Source organism: Onychostruthus taczanowskii, unplaced genomic scaffold (assembly GCF_017590055.1).
Source record: "Onychostruthus taczanowskii isolate IOZ18803 unplaced genomic scaffold, ASM1759005v1 scaffold69, whole genome shotgun sequence".
Taxonomy (NCBI): Eukaryota; Metazoa; Chordata; class Aves; order Passeriformes; family Passeridae; genus Onychostruthus; species Onychostruthus taczanowskii.
The window spans coordinates 3592225-3608883 of NW_024504676.1; the positions used below are offsets into that span (position 1 = coordinate 3592225).

The following is a 16659-nucleotide window of genomic DNA, read 5'->3' on the forward strand; positions in this document are numbered from 1 at the left end:
AAGGCACTGTGAGCAGCAAGAGAAGTGCCTTCCTGACTTGGAGAGCGTCTCCAAGCTAAAAAACCAGCCATTTACTTAGATTAGAGCAGAAGCCATTTGCCCTGTTGCTTAACAAAAGGAGTCCCATGGAGGTCTCTTCTAGCATCAGCATGATCCCTTTAACGCTGAGATGCCAAGCCATCTGCCAAGACAGAAAGACTTGGGAACAGGCCTGTGCTGGTCTGGAAGAAACACCAGATACAACCTTCGACTCTGCCTGTCTTGGGTAACTGCCCTGGATCAAGAGACAGAAAGCTAATGCTCATCTGGAAGCTGGGCATGGTTACCAGTACTGCAGCACACCAAAAGGCCCCAATACCTACCTGGGATCTGTCATTTTAGGGGGATGCTCTGACCTTCAGTCAAGGGAAGTCCCTGTCCTGGAGATTCTGCAACTGAGCTGCAAGATGGGATGAGTAAGGACAGCCCTTAGGAGAAGTGACTCACCCAGGGCTCACATGGGAAGTCTTGATATCAAAGACATTGGAGATAAGTTGAAAGAGCCGGAGGGAAGGTTTCAGCACAACAAATGAGCTTGCAGGTATCTTATTGAGAATACACTGCTCCACTGAAGGACAACACATTAAAACTCTCTTAAGGTAGTATCTTCCCTCACAGGAGAGAGACAACAGGTCTAAAAGTGCTCACAGTCCCCCTGGCAAGACAGAGGGGAGCAAAGGAAACCCAGAGGAGCTCCTGGTGCTCTTCCCATCTCAACCTGCCTCTTCTCAAAGTTCTCAAAAAGGCAACTGGGTCAAGTCTCAAAAGACGTGGCTCTTCTGCTCTGCACAAATGCCACATCAAGCACGCTGCCCTGCTGCCCTGTCACTCCTCTGAACACTTACAACACAAGTAACAAGCCTCTAAATTTAGGATAACTACTCATGATCAAAGCAAACTGTCTTGAAGTAGGTGCCAGAGGGCTGAAAACCCTTTTCATGCATTTCATAATGAAATCTTCAGTGATGTGGTCATACGAGGCCCAGGCATGGCCATAGCAAAAATTCAGGCCCAGCACTCGCTTGACAGTAGCGGTGGATTCCAATCTTTGGTCTGTAGAAACCTGCAAGTCCCTCCACCAATTCAAAAGGATCTGTAAGAGGCAGCTACAGAACAGGTAATCCATATGCAAATACAATGAACTATACATATATAGACAGATTAGATAGATAGATAGATAGATAGATAGATAGATAGATAGATGGATGTAGCAACTTTTACATAAAATGGTTATTTAAATTAAGATTGTAATGGGCTAGGTTATTGTGCAGCTGCAGAGCCAGCAGTAGAAGCACAAGCTAACTGATGGACAATAAAATGGCCTGCACATGATCATGCTGGTGTACAAACAAGTGCACCTTGGATGTTACTGGACACACATTAAGTGGGTGCTTATTGCCACTAATGCTCCTTTCCAAGTGCCACCTGAGAAATCATGTAGTCACATGCTGAACTGATGCAATTCTAAATATGTTTAAATCCACCTTCCTCTGGATCTGTTCTTTATACTAGGTTTTATGAAATTACAGCTTCAGAGACATGCAGCATTAGCTGGAGAGAGAAAATAACTTTGCTGAGCTTTTGGGAGTCTGGCAGATCAGAGAGAGAGCAAGGAGAACAATTAAGAACTTACATACAGCACTCCTTTTCAATAACCTGTGGTGGTCAACAAAGGCAGAGCCAGGTGACAGTGACAGACAGACCAACCCTTTGAACTGGCAGGACATACCATGGAGAAACTTGGTGCAAATCCTTCTCTTGGGTGCTCTGCCAAGAGACTGAGTAGAAAAGAGTTCCCCCTCCCAGTTTAGAAAATAACCACCATAGACAAAGCAGTAATTAAAAACAACCAACCAAGAAGCCCAAGCGACAGTTAAATGGTTGGATTCTATCTCACCCAGTAGGAATGAGGTAGAGCACTGAGCTGAGGTCCTGGGGCCTGAAAAGGACCATTCATTCCTCTCCAGCAATGAAACCAGGGCTATTGGCTCTCAGCTTTCTCTGCTGAAAGAAGGGGGTGCCAGTGACCCTGCTGGGAGGAATAAGCATCTTTTCAGGCCAAATTGCAGCAGTACCTCACCAGAGCAGCACTCAACCAACCACAGAGCTGTTCCTGTTGGATGCCTTAAAGTGTGTAGTCCTGGGATGGTGCTGGCTCACTGTGGCCAAACCGGAGGCTGCAGAGGGGAAGCACTGACAGCTCAGGTCACTGCTGTGCCCACAGTGGACTTCTGGCAGCCCTGCCCTGGGGCTAGCATGGGGAGAGGCTTGGTGAGCTGCTTTGCCAGCTCCATCAGCACCCTTGCCACTGACTGCTTCCTCCTGGATTGCTGGGGATCTTTTCTGCTCTCCTGGATTGCAAGGGATCTTTTCTGCTCTCTCTGTCCCTGTCTACCAGCTCAGGGGGCCAGTTGCCCTATGGATATTCAGTTTTACTGGTAAAGACTGAGACAAAGAAGGCGTTAAGCACCTCAAGTCTTTTCCTCAGCCTTTGTTGCTGTTTCCTCTGCATCCAATAAAGGATGGGGATTCTTTCTGGCCTTCTATTTTGTTGTTAGTGCATTTATGAAAACACTTTTTATTACTTTTCACAGCAATAGTCAGATTGAGCTCTAGCTGAGCTTTTGCTTTTCTAATTTTCTCTCTACATGACCTAACAATGTCCTTGTACTCTTCTTGAGTCACCTGCCCCTTCGTTCAAATATTGCAAACCCTTTTTTTACCCGTCTTGGTTCCTGCAAAAGCTCCCTGTTCTACTAGGCTAGTCTTCTCCTGCTGGCTCATCTTTTGGCACATAAGGACATTCCTGCATCTTTAAAATTTCCTTCTTAATGTATGTTCAGCCTTCCTGGACCCCCTTTGCTGACCTCCTTCCTTACTGCATCAAGAACTGAAAACTCTGTAATTTCATGGCCACTGTGCCCCAGACTGCCTGAAACCACCACATCCCCCCCCAGCCCTTCTCTGCTTGTAAACAGCAGGTCTGGGAGGCAGCAGCCCTGCTGGGCTCTCTGACCAGCTGTATCAGAAGTTATCTTCCACACAGCCCAGGAATCTGCCTTCTCTCTGCCATGTCGAGCTTCCAGCAGATATCAAGTCTCCTCCAAGACCAAGGGCTGGCAATCACGAAGCAGTTGCTCACAGAATAATTCATCTGTCTGTTCAACCTGGCTGGGTGGTCTGTAACATATTCCCCCCAGGGTGTCTGCCTTCTTAGCCTTCCCCTGATTCTCACCCACAAGCACTCAACCTTATCATCACCACCCTTGAGCTCTCAACAGTCAAAACACTCCCTAATACACAGTCACTGCTTCTCATTCCTTGACTGTCCCTTCTGAAGAGCATACAGTCACCCACTGCAGCACTCCTGCCATGGCAGTCATCCCACCCAGGTTCCACCATGGTGCCTACATCATGGCTTTCCTGCTGCCACGCTCCCTCACAGCCTCTTGTGCACCTCCTCGCTGGCAGAGCATGGAAAGTGAAAAGTCCTTGATTCAGAGTGAGCAGTACTTAGCAGCAACTAAGATACCAACGTGTTATCAACATTGTTTTCATACTAAATTCAATACACAGCACTGTACCAGCTACTAGGAAGAAGATTAACTCTATCCCAGACAAAGCTACAACACTGGCTAAAAAAGCTGTCCGGGAAAAAGCGTCCTGTCTTGGTGTGTACTAAGTGTTCCACAGCTTTGAGCCAGCATGAGCCAAGCAGTGTCCCTTCCTGCTCCTGAAACAAAGGAAAAAGGAAGAGGGGAGGGAAATCACCATCTCTGGGCAGCATCTGAGTTACCCCAGCAGGTATTTATCTTCCCCCAGACTTTCTTTGGTTTTTTCTCCCCTCTGCAATATACCTGTTAGGAACTGCACATGGGCACCCCTGCACATCCTCACCTCACATGCCACTCACAAAGCCTTCATTAAAACATTGAGTTCTCCTGAGAACAGGCTCTAAGAAAGTAGAAATTAAATTTATCTGCTTCAATCTGCTGCAGCAAGACTTGTGTGCATCCCTGGTCACTCCTTCCATAGAGATCTCAGACTTGTGCCTCCCAGGAGGTCCAGGTTCTCAGCAGAGATGCAAGCCAGAAGAACTCACCATCTCTGCTGGAGCCTGGGGACTTGGTCCCCTGCCAGATGCAGCAAGAGGGGACATTATTACAAGTACATACACACTTTGGTCCCGTTTCATGGGGGTTTCATCATCCCTTTGACTGTAACAATGTCATCTTCTCAATGATGCTCCTGCACAGGCTCATGATGGCCAAGAACAGTTCAGACCTTGCAAGCCCAAGCCCTTACTAGGCAGAAACAGCAAACAGGTAAAATAAAAAGAGGGAATAGGAGCAGGCAGGACACCTGCATCTCACCCTGTTACTTGTAGGAAACCTGACCAAAACAGCGCAAGCACATCTACAGCTTTCCAGTACCATTCCTCCTGCTCCTCCTCCCAGCTTATGCTCACCACAAAGAGCACAACCTGTGATTACAAAGAAGGGGGAAGAAGAGAAGAAATGCATTACGTCTCCTGCGCTTGCATAGTGGTCTTGGCTGTAAAAAGCCCCCAAATGCTTAACTCACTAATTTTAGAATCAGTGCAGGAGTTTACTATCCCAAATGCAGAACTACTGGAACAGAGATATATATCACCGTCCTGGACTCACAGACTGCATCATTCTGGAGTGGTGGAGCACAAACCCTAACCTGCAGCTTCTGTGGAAAAAAAGGAAGAAAAAACCCAAAACAAACCACACAACAAAACCAAAACAAACCCCCCAAACATCTGGTGGCAAACATCCTGGCAGCATTCAATGGAACCTAGCTAAGTGCTGTGTGCATGGCAAGACCCAGAACAGTAAAAGGAACCAAAGACCACAGTGCTGCAGCGAATGAAATTACTTGCAACTATCTTTGTCCTTTTACAAGAACCTTGCTCTTTTGCAGTCTCAAATACGAGCAGCACCAGAATACACTAGCCACTTCCTCTGCCTCAAAATCACCAAGGGGAAATAGGGTAGACAATGAAGCAAAATTACTATCAGTACCTAGCATATAACCTGATTGGAGCAGAGTTCAAGCGTGGGTTGCTGAAGTTTATTTCTGTAAATTTCCGCCTCCCAGTCTGTGTCATATTTCGCTGATTCATTCTACAGATCCTTTTCTAACGACAGCGTAGAGCATAGGAAATATCCAGCGCTGGTTGTTTAGTAAACCTGCACTGAAAGTTCTTTTCCATCTACTGTGCCTGCTGCTAATTCCTTTCACAGCTCTGCTCATTAATAAAAATACAACACAATAAAAGAGAACCGCACACATACACACCTCGCCCAAATTTCCTCCATACTGGCTGGTCCTGAGTCACCACCAGTGATTAACTGTTGCCATGCACTAAGGAGGACACGGTTATTAAATTAATAGGGGCTGCTTAACCTGGCTACAAATATACATGAGTTCTTTGTGCCTTAGTGAGCTAATAAGGCATGTGCTAATTACATTAATTCAAACAAGCCCAGCATGCCCTGAGGGCAAAGGGAGAGAAGGGTGCAGCAAACGCAGGCTTTTTCATAATAGCTGTGAGACATCGGAGAGTACTTGCCTTGACACAGCTTTTGGAGAAGCACAGGAACGCTGCGGCTGGCACCCTACGGCTCTCACTCAGCCCAGCTGCTGCCTGGTTAATGTGCACAATCCCTGCTCATTCACCCAGCCCTTGGTGCAGTGACAGACACAGGATCCTCTCTCCAAAGGGCCAGCTAGCTCGTCTCTTCCTATCTCTGTGGCCCAGAGCACACTGCAAGCCTTGGGATGACACCATGCTGCTTTGGGACTGTGAGCTGGGACCCTGCTGGCAGCCCCCTTCCCACATGGCACGAGCAGCCTCAAGCCCTGGAGCAGCAGCAAGGGCTGCAAGTCATCCATCATCCAGCCATGTGATGCTCCTCATACAGCCCCATCTCCTCCCCAACCCCAAAGTCAGCCCCGACAGCTCAGCCACACAGGCAGCAGTGGGACTGTAACCACATCAGGCAATCCCAACACATCCCTAAACCTATCTGGCAATGGAGGCAGGCAAAAGGGACAGTTGCACCTCCCATGTCAAAATGGCAACAGATCCTTCAGAAACAGCACAGGCTGCAGCAGGGAGAAGCAACAGGACAGCCGGAGAGAGACACACAATCCCAGCAAGGTTCAGATACACTCAGAGAGGAGCCTCCCATCCCTCCAGCCCAAGGATAAGTAGATCCCTAACCTCTGTCGCCCCTGGAGAAGAAGGCTCAGCATCAGCTATGTTCATACTGAGGTGTCTGCTAGGAACTGTCACCACTTCCTGGCATGCAAGGGAAGGAAAGGAAGAGGAGAGGAAGTTGGTCATATTTTTTGGCACCTTCAAGGACACAAGCCCACCAAGCACTTTCTGAAGGATGTGCTTTTCCTGTAAGCACTAGGGGACTGTGCTGGAGCAAAGCAAAGGTGTTGGGTTTTTCTTCCCCCTCACTTCTTCCTATACTGCATGCATCTGGCAGCACATGTTAGGGCCATCCTTAGCACATATGAAAAGCCACCACCTTTCTCTTTCTGCTATGCTATGTGAACTTTAAGTGTTATAAAGGCATGATGCTGCCTCTCTGCAACAAAGAGAGAATCTACAACCAGGTACCAGGTGAGAGCCAGTGCCATGGAAGAGTAGCACACCAACATTTTTTTCTGCACAAAGAGGCACTGGTACAGGCTCAATGCAGTCTTGACGGTGTGTTGGCGGAGAAGGTGCAAAGATTTTCATGAAGGGAACAGTACCAGGGATTTTTAGCCCCTGGAAAATGCCACGATTTACTTTCCCAGCAGAGAGGGTGGATACTCAACCACTTGTCCAGCATAACTTCAGACTACTGTTCTTCCTTTCCCCAGCAAATCAAAGAACTCACTTTGGACCAGGCCTGTTCCCAGGTCACATGTAGCTGTGAACACACAAATGCTTGTGTTGACATAAGCAGAGAGGCAAGAGTGGAAGCAGGGCTGTTCCTCTTGGCAGCAGCCTACAGCAGCTTGCTGAGTGCACCGATAAAGTAAACCAATATACAACAATAAAATAGAACAAGAATCCCTCCAGGGAAGCCTGGGAGATAAGAGCTTCTGGGCCCTTAACAAAATTATTTAAAAGGCCTAGTAACCCAGAGCCCTGTGGGTCTGTATGTCAGCTGATAGATGTCACTCAAAAGTCCCAAAGACGGACTGTTGAGCCTGGCTGGAACTGCAAAGCATCCCACAAACACCGCATCCTGTCCCTGTAGCAAAGCCAGAGTGCACCGAGAACATCAGCTGTAGACATGGGAACCAACACTAAAATATCACAAGTGAATGAAGCAGGACCTCGGGGTGTGAAATGACAGATCCATGCAGCATCACCTCTTGGCTCCACCTAAGGCAAAGTGACAGAGAAGCATCGAGCAGGAGCCACCACATAAGCATGCCCACACTGGTGTACGGGCTGCAAGCTCAGCTGCCTACTAGAGCCAAGGCCTTTTGTACAAGAGACCAGACACGGAGAATTGACAGGATAACAAAAGGACACATTTCCCAGCCTTCCAAACACTTTGCAACAGCAGGTAGAAACCCCTCTGAAGAACAAAGCTTATCTCATTACTTCTCAGTGCCAAAGGCAGAATTACACTATTGCTCCCAGTGCACAGAAGAAATGCCAGTTAAATGTCACGTTAGTCAATATTCCTTGCCTCTCAGCCACAGGACACTGCTGCTGCCAGTCCCTTTGCTGTGGGGATACGTGAACACAACTCCTCTGCTCCTACATTGCCAACAGCACTTCTTGCCTCCCACCTCAGCCGTTTTGCTTATGCCAAAACTGTTCAGATCACAGCAAAATGGTTCCTTGCTAAACGCACATCAGCAGCCCCACATGGGTCAAGCTGCTTCTGAAGAGGTTAGCAGCTCCTCCAGGGAAACTCATATACACTCTGTGACAAGCAAAGGAAGTGTCAAGGGGACTGCAACCACCACCTGATGGTTCAGGAGTCTGTGGCATAATCCATTCACCAGCTCCCTGCTCACCCAGAGTGCTGTGAATCAGCAGGCTGCAAGGCAGGCAAGGCATTCCCAGCAGGAAGACAATGTATTTTGGAGGCTACAGGCAAATGAAAACACATCCAGTCCCGCTCAACTAAACAGTGCAGGGAGGTGGGTAACACAAGAAAGGAAAAAGAGGAAAAAGTGAAGTATATCAAATTTGGAAAGTTATTCTCTGAACATCAGATATCTCACCTGGCTACTCCATATGCGCAGAGCAATGCTGCTACCTGACAGATGCATCCACAAGATTTACCTGACACGTCCTCAGGGAAGCAATTAATCTTGCATTGCTTAAGAATGAGACCTGTTTTCAAAAAGTTTTCAAACAAAAACCACCTCACAACTCTGCTCTAATTACCACCTGTCTCACAAGAGTGCATGGCAGCAACAGCAGGCAATGGTAGACACAAGGAATTGTCATGTCAGTGAGCAGTGGAACAGGCTCATTGCATTGGAAGACTAGCAACACTTTGGCAATGCAGGAGCTAGACACACTGTTCTGCTCCAGAGGGCCTCGGACAAGGACTTCTGGGCTCCAATCCATAACCCAGCTGGAGCCAGCTGCGACAACTGACATGGGAACCTGCCTGCCCCAGAGCAGAGCCCATCCAAGACATGATGCAGCACTCTGGGGGAAACACATTCTCCCTCCCCTGCAAGAGCAGTGATTTCATTGGAGAGAGGAAGAGAGGAGGCTGGCTACAGCAGAGTTCATCAGGGTTCCCAACCATGACATGTAAACCCTCACCCATGCCCTTTCAAGCTGCCAGCAAGTTTGCTAGCTCACATATATGCACAGGTGTATCCAAACAGTACATGCCCTTTACCACAGGTGATCCATTTGTTTTCAGCTCCACACCACCCCAATTTGCACTGACACAGGTCCAGGACACTGCACCGGCACTAGGGACAACCCAGAGTCAGATGACCCTACGGCCTTCCTACAATCTCAGCTATGTGCCAAGCAGGATCTCACAAGCTGCACAGCAGCTCTGCAGCCTCTCTCCCACAAGCTGACTCCGTGTGTCTGCAAACTGCCCATGGCTCACCTCCACCAGACCAGCCTGACGAGCGGGCACAGCTGAACCTCACCCCAGGAAAACGGGACCTTGCTCGGCACGGGGCCCTGGCAGACACAGAGTCAGCGTTGCGCAGGTGCCTCCTGAGCGCAGGGGCCGTGGGAGCAGCCGGCTCAGCCTCCCCGAGCGTGCTGGCAGGGAACGCGCTGCACGCAGGCACGCGCCCACACACAGCTCAGCAGCGACCTGGCATTTCTTCCCCTCTTCCCAAAGCCAAATTCAGACCATCTGTTGAAGTATTTCTGCAAATCATCCCTCTTTTGGGAAGGGCTGGGGGCTGAATTTAGTTGTTTATATAGCGTCTGGCATTTCTGCAGTGCTTATCACTTCAGTATCCAAGCTATTTCCTTCAAGCTTTCCATTACTTTTGAAGAACCAGTGTGAGGCACCACAGAATCTACATTGTAAGTTCTGCAAAAAATAAAAAAGGGCATCAAAAAGACAACAGCTGCTCAGGTCATGCACACATTTAGCTGCTAACAAAGCAAGTGGGATAGTTCAGGAGAAAGGGGAAGGGCCAACACAGTGAGTTTTATGTCCTTTAAAAAAAACTACTACATTTACAAAATAGTCTTCATAAACAACAAGCGCTCCTCTTGCCTTAGAGAGAAGAGCTTGGCTTGTCCAGGGCATGGAAAAGGAAGCTAGTACCGCTATCCTTGAGAAAGCCAACACAAACTGAAAAAGGGAGGTGAAACACTTGAAGAAGAGACCATTCATTTACTAGATCAGATCATACTTTCTGCAACATCTGCCATGGGCATTTTAAGTGGCAAACCCCTGGAGTGCTGCTGTCCTCAATCCACTGCAAGGGAAAGGATCAGAGACTTATTGCTTACCTCAGGTCCTGCTCTAAACCTGTAGCAAAGGAGAGAGCAGGACCCAAATTCACAGTAAGCCCCTCACACAGCCTGTCCCTAAAACACAATTTCTTCTTTTTTATAAATCCGTAACTATCACATAGCAAACAGAACAGCACTGAAGAGGGCACCAAACATGCTCCCAGTCGGTACGTGGCCTTGAAGAAGGTGTTTCCATCCCATCAGACCCATCAGGCAACATGCCTGTTCCACTGTGTGGAGAAAAGGGAATTGCTCTTTTCTCCACACCCATTAAGGGCAGTAAGGTGTCAGACACCACAGTGACAAGGACAGAGATGCAGCAGCAGAAATTAAAATGGTCTGGCCCAGACTAAGCACACCACAGGCTACAACTTTATTCCAGGCACTTATCCACAACAAAAGCCAGCACGCGTCCAGCTCGGAGCTCTCACAGCACACAGTGCAGCCCCTGGTCAAAGCAAAAAGGCTTCACTGAAAGCTGCAGCTGAATTCAGAAGCTAAGAATCATGGCTACTGGACTTCTTTCTGGCTCAATCCAAAGCAATTGCTCACTTGTACAACATCTCTTTCCTACTAATATAATTTGCTGAAGGTCCCCTATCTTTGTGATCTAATTAAAAAAGAAAAGCACATAACTCTCTTCCCAAACACCTCCTCCAAGCCACTTACTCAACTAGTTCAGAAGCACCACTGTCATATATAAGAGGGGACTATTTCCTTCTTCTTCCCTCTCCCCACCCTGTCCAAAAAGGGCACCCACCCTCCTCATAGCTGGGACCGCTTTTAAATTGAGAGTATAAGCCCCAAACATAGAGTCAAAACTCCAGGTGGGGCAGGCACAGTCTTTGATGTGACTTAGTCATCCCCAGCTCCTCAAATTCATGCTATTTGGGGAAACTTAGCTGGGTCAAAACCAGCCTCTCTCCTGCTGGCTTCTGGATAAATGCCTCAGACACAGGAACGAAAAAAAAAAATCCAGACAGCTCTCCTGATATGCCATACACCAGCATCAGTGCCAAAGGAAGGAGCAGGGCATAGGAAGGTTTGACAAGATGCAGTCACCCACCCACAACAGGACTACCAAAATGAGAACAAGCACCAGTTATGAAAAGGTTTAACAAAATAGAGTAAGAATGCATCCCTGTAAGCAGCTCACCACAGGCTGTACTAAATTATGATCAACAGAGACCCCATAAATTAAATAAACAGTAACCCATGATATTCCTTCTGATACAGAATAAGCATTGCTGCCTGGGTGCCTCTCCCTTCCCTGAGCATATAATCTCCATCTAGACAGCCCACCTAAGGCAGAAAATGTTCAAAGTTTTTATATTTGCAGATGTGTAAGAGGAAACTGCCAGACAGAAATCCAAACCACCCAGAGTGACAAGGTCTTTTCATTAGGTTGTCTGGGATTTTGCCTTGTTTTCTAAAGCTTCTGTACCTTCTGTTACTTTATCTTCACAATAACTTAAACTACCAGGCAATCAATACTGCAAGGTTAAAGCAACATCCAAGTTTGGCATTGGACAGCTCAATCCAACTCCTCCTTCCTGCTATCTCTGTGCTAGAAGGCAAACAGAAGAGGACAGGAAAATATTTATCTGCTGTTAGGATTAGCTGGAGCAACACAGTGATAGCTCTAGCAAGCTGCCACTGTTAGCTGGATATGGCTAAGTGACAGTCCCCAAACCAAGCAGGTACAGCCAGAGGACTCAGCCTTGCTGAAGGAGCATGGCTTCATTACATCATGGTGCCAGAGAAGCTGAAACACACGGCCCTGTTAGATCTCAGACACCTCTCTGGCAGAGAACAGGCACTTGCAGTCATGTCCCTGTTGTCTCACTGTAGACAGACAGGACAACTTCCTCCAGCAAGGCTGGAGTCCATGCAGCCATTTATGAGGAATGCACCATGGAACACAGGCATGGTGTTCAACATGTTCAAGAGTTACAAAAAAAACCAATGCACTGCCTACACCAGGCAGCATCTCTAGCTCATTTGCCATGATAAGTAATTGACAATTCCATGTCTCCCAACCTGTAGCAGTGCAGATGTTTAGTCACTTCTAAGAGAGCCTGAATATACAAACACGGGCATTTCCTGAAAAGCAGGCTTTTGCAATTCCTGAAAACACAGTTAAGGATTTAGGGGAATGCATCATGGATGTAAAAGTAGTAATTACCAGTCCTTATGTACCTGCAGTAGCAGAAGGCAGAATGCTATGAACAGGCAGATTCTTCCCCATCCTGCAATCTTGTTGTAGAAAGAGCAGTACAGACATTTGTCCTACACAGCACTGCAGATTTTAACAGGAGAGCAGAGGCAGCTGGGAGAAAGACAGGTCCAACTGGAAGCCTAACAGGACATTAACAAACTTATAAGTGACAGGCTAAGCAGGCTGTGGGAGCAGACTCTTCCTGTTGCTTGAGGGCTCCCACATGATGCTCAAACTCAGCTGGTGAAAACTAAATTTGCTCCACTGTCTGCCAGAGCTGTATCAACTTACTGAAGTAAAGGGTGAAGGTGCTCAGCCCTGGGACACCACTGAAGGGCCATCAGCTGTGTAAAAATTTCATTCTAGGGAAAAACAAAGAAACAAAGCAAAAAAACCCCCAAACAAACAAAAAACCCAACTAACGAAGGGCCATCAGCTGTGTAGAAATTTCATTCTAGGGAAAAACAAAGGAACAAAGCAAAAAAAAAACCCCAAACAAACAAAAACCCCAACTAACAAAATAAACCCAAAACAAACAAACAAAACAAACAACAGGGGGGGAAAAAAACTGCGAAAAAGGAAGGCCAGGATGAAATCAGGCTTAGGAAGAAAGAAGAAATATCTCTCTGTTCTGAAACAGCCTAGAAAAGGGGAAACTGTAGAAACTCCCTTCACAGTGCATCAGCATCCTATCGTAACACACATGAACTGCAGCACGCAGGATCATTTGTACCAGCCATTCCAAACCTGCTTTGGTTACACATCATCTCCCCAGGCCAGGCTCTCCTAATAACGGAATAAAAATATTTTGCATTTTTCCAACCCTTTTCCTTTCCCCTTGAGGCCCAGTTCAAAGCTCTTTTATGTCATTCTGACAGCACAATATGATTTTAGGCAGATAAACTCAGCCCATTAAGAGATACACCCTGTGCAAGACATCTTGCTGGCACTGGAAAGTTGGCAGTGCAAAAGATTTGCAGATCCCTGCCTGCAAGTGAGACCAGGGATCAAGTGACAAAAGCAAGGGTGGTGTGGAACAAGGCAGACCTGCTGCTATTCAGCACCAGGGGACACGAGTCTCTCTGCAGTTATGGTTAATGCTGCTGAACTTTTCTTCCCACCACACAAGCCTTTCATCCCTTGGACTTCACAAGGACATCCCACCTTCCAGTAGCTACTGTGAATGTGGCAATCACCCACTAGCAGCATTTTATTTCCACAGTGGGGTGAGAGTCCAGAGGCTTGCCAGCACCTGCAAAACAAGTAACTGCCAGCCCACCAGCAAACACAAGGCCTGACCCTTTGGAGGACCGGAGATGGAGACCATGCATCCTTACTCCACCTCCAGGTAACTCCTTGTTGAGGAAGAAGGAACAACTCATCAGTCACCCATCTTACAGCCTCCTGGCTGCAGATTATTCAGATAAAACCCAGAGTGTGTTAAAGAAACTTTCCTGTCTGACCACCCAGGAGGCGGCCACTCTGGCAGTCACACTCTCCCCATTCCAAGACTTTCACTGCTGGGACCAAAGTCCCTTCACAGCAGATGGCTCCAGTGACCCCATGGGTGGCCCTTTTGGCTCCCTGCACACCCCACACTCACAGTCAGACAGGGTTTCCTTACTGGCTCAGCCCTTGGTTTCCCACCGCAGTCTCAGATGTCTGGATCCTCTAAGTAATTTAATCGTGGTGCAGTGACACAAAACCAGCTTGACCTGGTGCCTCTGCGGAGGGACCCCTAACAAAAGCATTCCTGCACTTTTATACTGTTACAGTTTGTGCACCCAAACAGTCTGGGGTCTTCTTGCTGAGTCATCAGCTCCTGCTGTATCCCTGTGCCTTTTGCTGTCCAAAGGGTCAGCACCAGGTCACAGCCCCTTTCCTGGTGCTCCTGACATTTCGCCCATCCAGGGCACAAACTGTAGCTCACACTGCAGCTGCACACCCAGCTATCAACACTGGGTGTATTCCTCAAGAAGTGCCAAAGATATTTAACTATTTTCACAGCATTGCATGATCATCACACACTCTGCAACTATGATGTTCCCTAGACTGGGCTTTAGCCTTCAAGGAAAAGCTGTTCTCACGGCAATCTGCAGAATTGGGCCCCTGGTCAGAGATGTTGGCTCTACACACAGATCTTATTCTAGCTAAACACAACACAACATTTACTCACCTGGAAACGCAGCTACACTTATCTGGGAAATTTCTCCCTCCTACTATTTCACAATTCTCAGGATGACAACAGTTACGCAAGAACAGCTGTATAGGCACATGAAATGCTTACAGCTTCTAAGCAAGACTTTCCCCAAATATCCCTTATCAGACAGCTCCAAATCCTATGGCTCCCAGGTTTCAAGACACACCAGCCACCAGTCACCGTGCCCCCATCCCTTCTCTTCATCACACCTTTGCCCTGGCAGAGACCTACAAGAAAACACATGACACACAAGCAAGCAGGGGGCTGCTTCCATATGGACAAGCTGCTGTCACCTTGGCCAGCCAGGTAGGTATTTCCCCCATCTTGCCCACTAATTTTAATCTTGGCAGGAAAAGGGGAGCAAATGGCCTTGACAGGCTGTCAGTGATTTCTACCTTTTAGTAACTTAATACAGCACACTACCCCTTCCTAAAACGGCAGCAGGAAGATGCTCAGTGGTTCTGGCATCCTAGTAAGACATTAACAAGATTGCTGGGCACCAAACAAGACTGCAGACTTTCCTTCAGAGAAGAGCAGGGCTTCAGTTTACAACACAGATTTGATCCCTTTTCCATCTCAGCCATCCATCTGTGCCACAGATCGCCACCACCCCCAAAACATAACGCTCCTTACTACGACAGGCACTCGGTGAGCAGATGAGCCCAAGGGCACAGCACTAGGAGAAAAACTGCACCTGTATGAACAACTACAAGCAGCAGCATGCAGGTAAAAATCCTACAGGCAAGACATTCAAAGGGGTAAACTCTCATTAAATCCTCGTATTTATTTTCTGAGGAAGAGGTTAGAGGAACTCCTCCTATTAAATCATGCCTACTCCTTTGTTTATAACAGCCTGCAAAGCAAAACAGAAGTAGAGCACAAGAAGACAACCACCACCCAAGCCCCACACGATACATCCTTATCAGTACCACTCTTGTTCAGTTGCCTTTTGCTTGGCACTGCCAAGAAGCGAATTCTTGAGAAGCAAAGCCACAGTTACTTGCAGTGATCAAAATCACTGCAGATACCATCCCAACAGCAGCAGCAGCACCACAAAGTCAGATCCTAATAGTAGCAAGACTCTCAGAGATCAACACACTATGGTAAAAATACCCACCATTTAACTGTAAACATCTTATAGCCAAAAGACATCAGGCCAAATAAATAAAGCCGGGATCCTGCCCTGACAACTGGCAAGGTATATACACTAAAATCTGAGAAGCCTTGCAGGAAGGACGCTGGGGCACTGGAAAATCTGATTTCTACAACTTCACCCTCACCCAGCAGCTGCAAAGGGTGCAGCAAGAGGATGCTTGGGGTCCAATTCCCAGGGTGACCTTGAGGAAATCCCATAGCCTGTCCACATTTCCACCTTCCCTGTCCACTGCATGAAGAGCACAATAACCTTGACCTATCTCAGAGAGGCAGGGGATCTGGCTTAGGAGCGTCTGGAAGGAGCTCAGAGGGGCTTAGGTGCAGGACCTGCGCTGCGACCGGTGCGGTCAGGGAATCCTACGAATCGCCCCAGAATCAGAAGCCCGGAGAAACTCGCTAATCGCTTTCAATACAAAAGGCTGCAGCTCCGGAGCGCTGAAGGGCTGGCTGGAGCCGCACACGTGTCACCGCAGTTTCCCAGGCGCGGGCAGGGCAGAGGAAGGCGCACCGCGGCTGCAGCCCCCGCGCCCGGCAAGGGCAAGCCCCGCACCACGGCGAGCGGGGGCGCTCAGCCCCGGGCCCCCCGCGCAGGCTGAGGGAGCCAGCCCGGGGGGGGGGTGGCTAGGAAGACATAAATACCCCAGGGTGAGGAGGGGAAGTGGCGGCGAGCAAGGGGAGCCCGCAGCGCCGGGGAGGGGGGTGGGTACGTGGGGAGCCCGCAGCCCCTCGGGGCGAGGAGATGGCCATCCAGGGCCCGGGGCCGCAGGAAGGGCGGCCGGCACACCCCTGAGATGAGGGGCCGGGGTAAGCGGCGGCGGGGCCGGTGCAGCAGGAGCCAGGCCGGGGTGCATGGCCGAGCTGCATCCCGGCGGCAGGAGGGGTGTCGGGACCCCCGGCGGCGCCTCCGGAGGGCATGGGAAGGGCCGCGCTCACACTTACCGGGCGGCGGCGGCGGCTCCCGCCGGGGCCGGGGACGGTGCGGCGCGGGGTGCGGAGCTCCTGCGCGGCGCGGCCCGGCCCGACTCAGCTCTGCCCCCTCCG

General features: G+C 48.8%; 1 protein-coding gene across 2 annotated transcripts in view; it reads right to left on the reverse strand.

The window, feature by feature from the left end:
* The window catches only part of SLC25A22 (solute carrier family 25 member 22), a 50308-nt gene extending 33649 nt beyond the window's left edge, over positions 1–16659 (reverse strand). Inside the window, exon 1 of one of the 2 annotated variants that reach the window (XM_041421125.1) lies at positions 16558–16659. The gene's annotated coding sequence lies outside the window, so the exon portion shown is untranslated. Of the gene's footprint in view, positions 1–12244; positions 12342–16557 lie in introns of those variants that run through there. The other variant, XM_041421127.1, reaches the window with a different exon arrangement.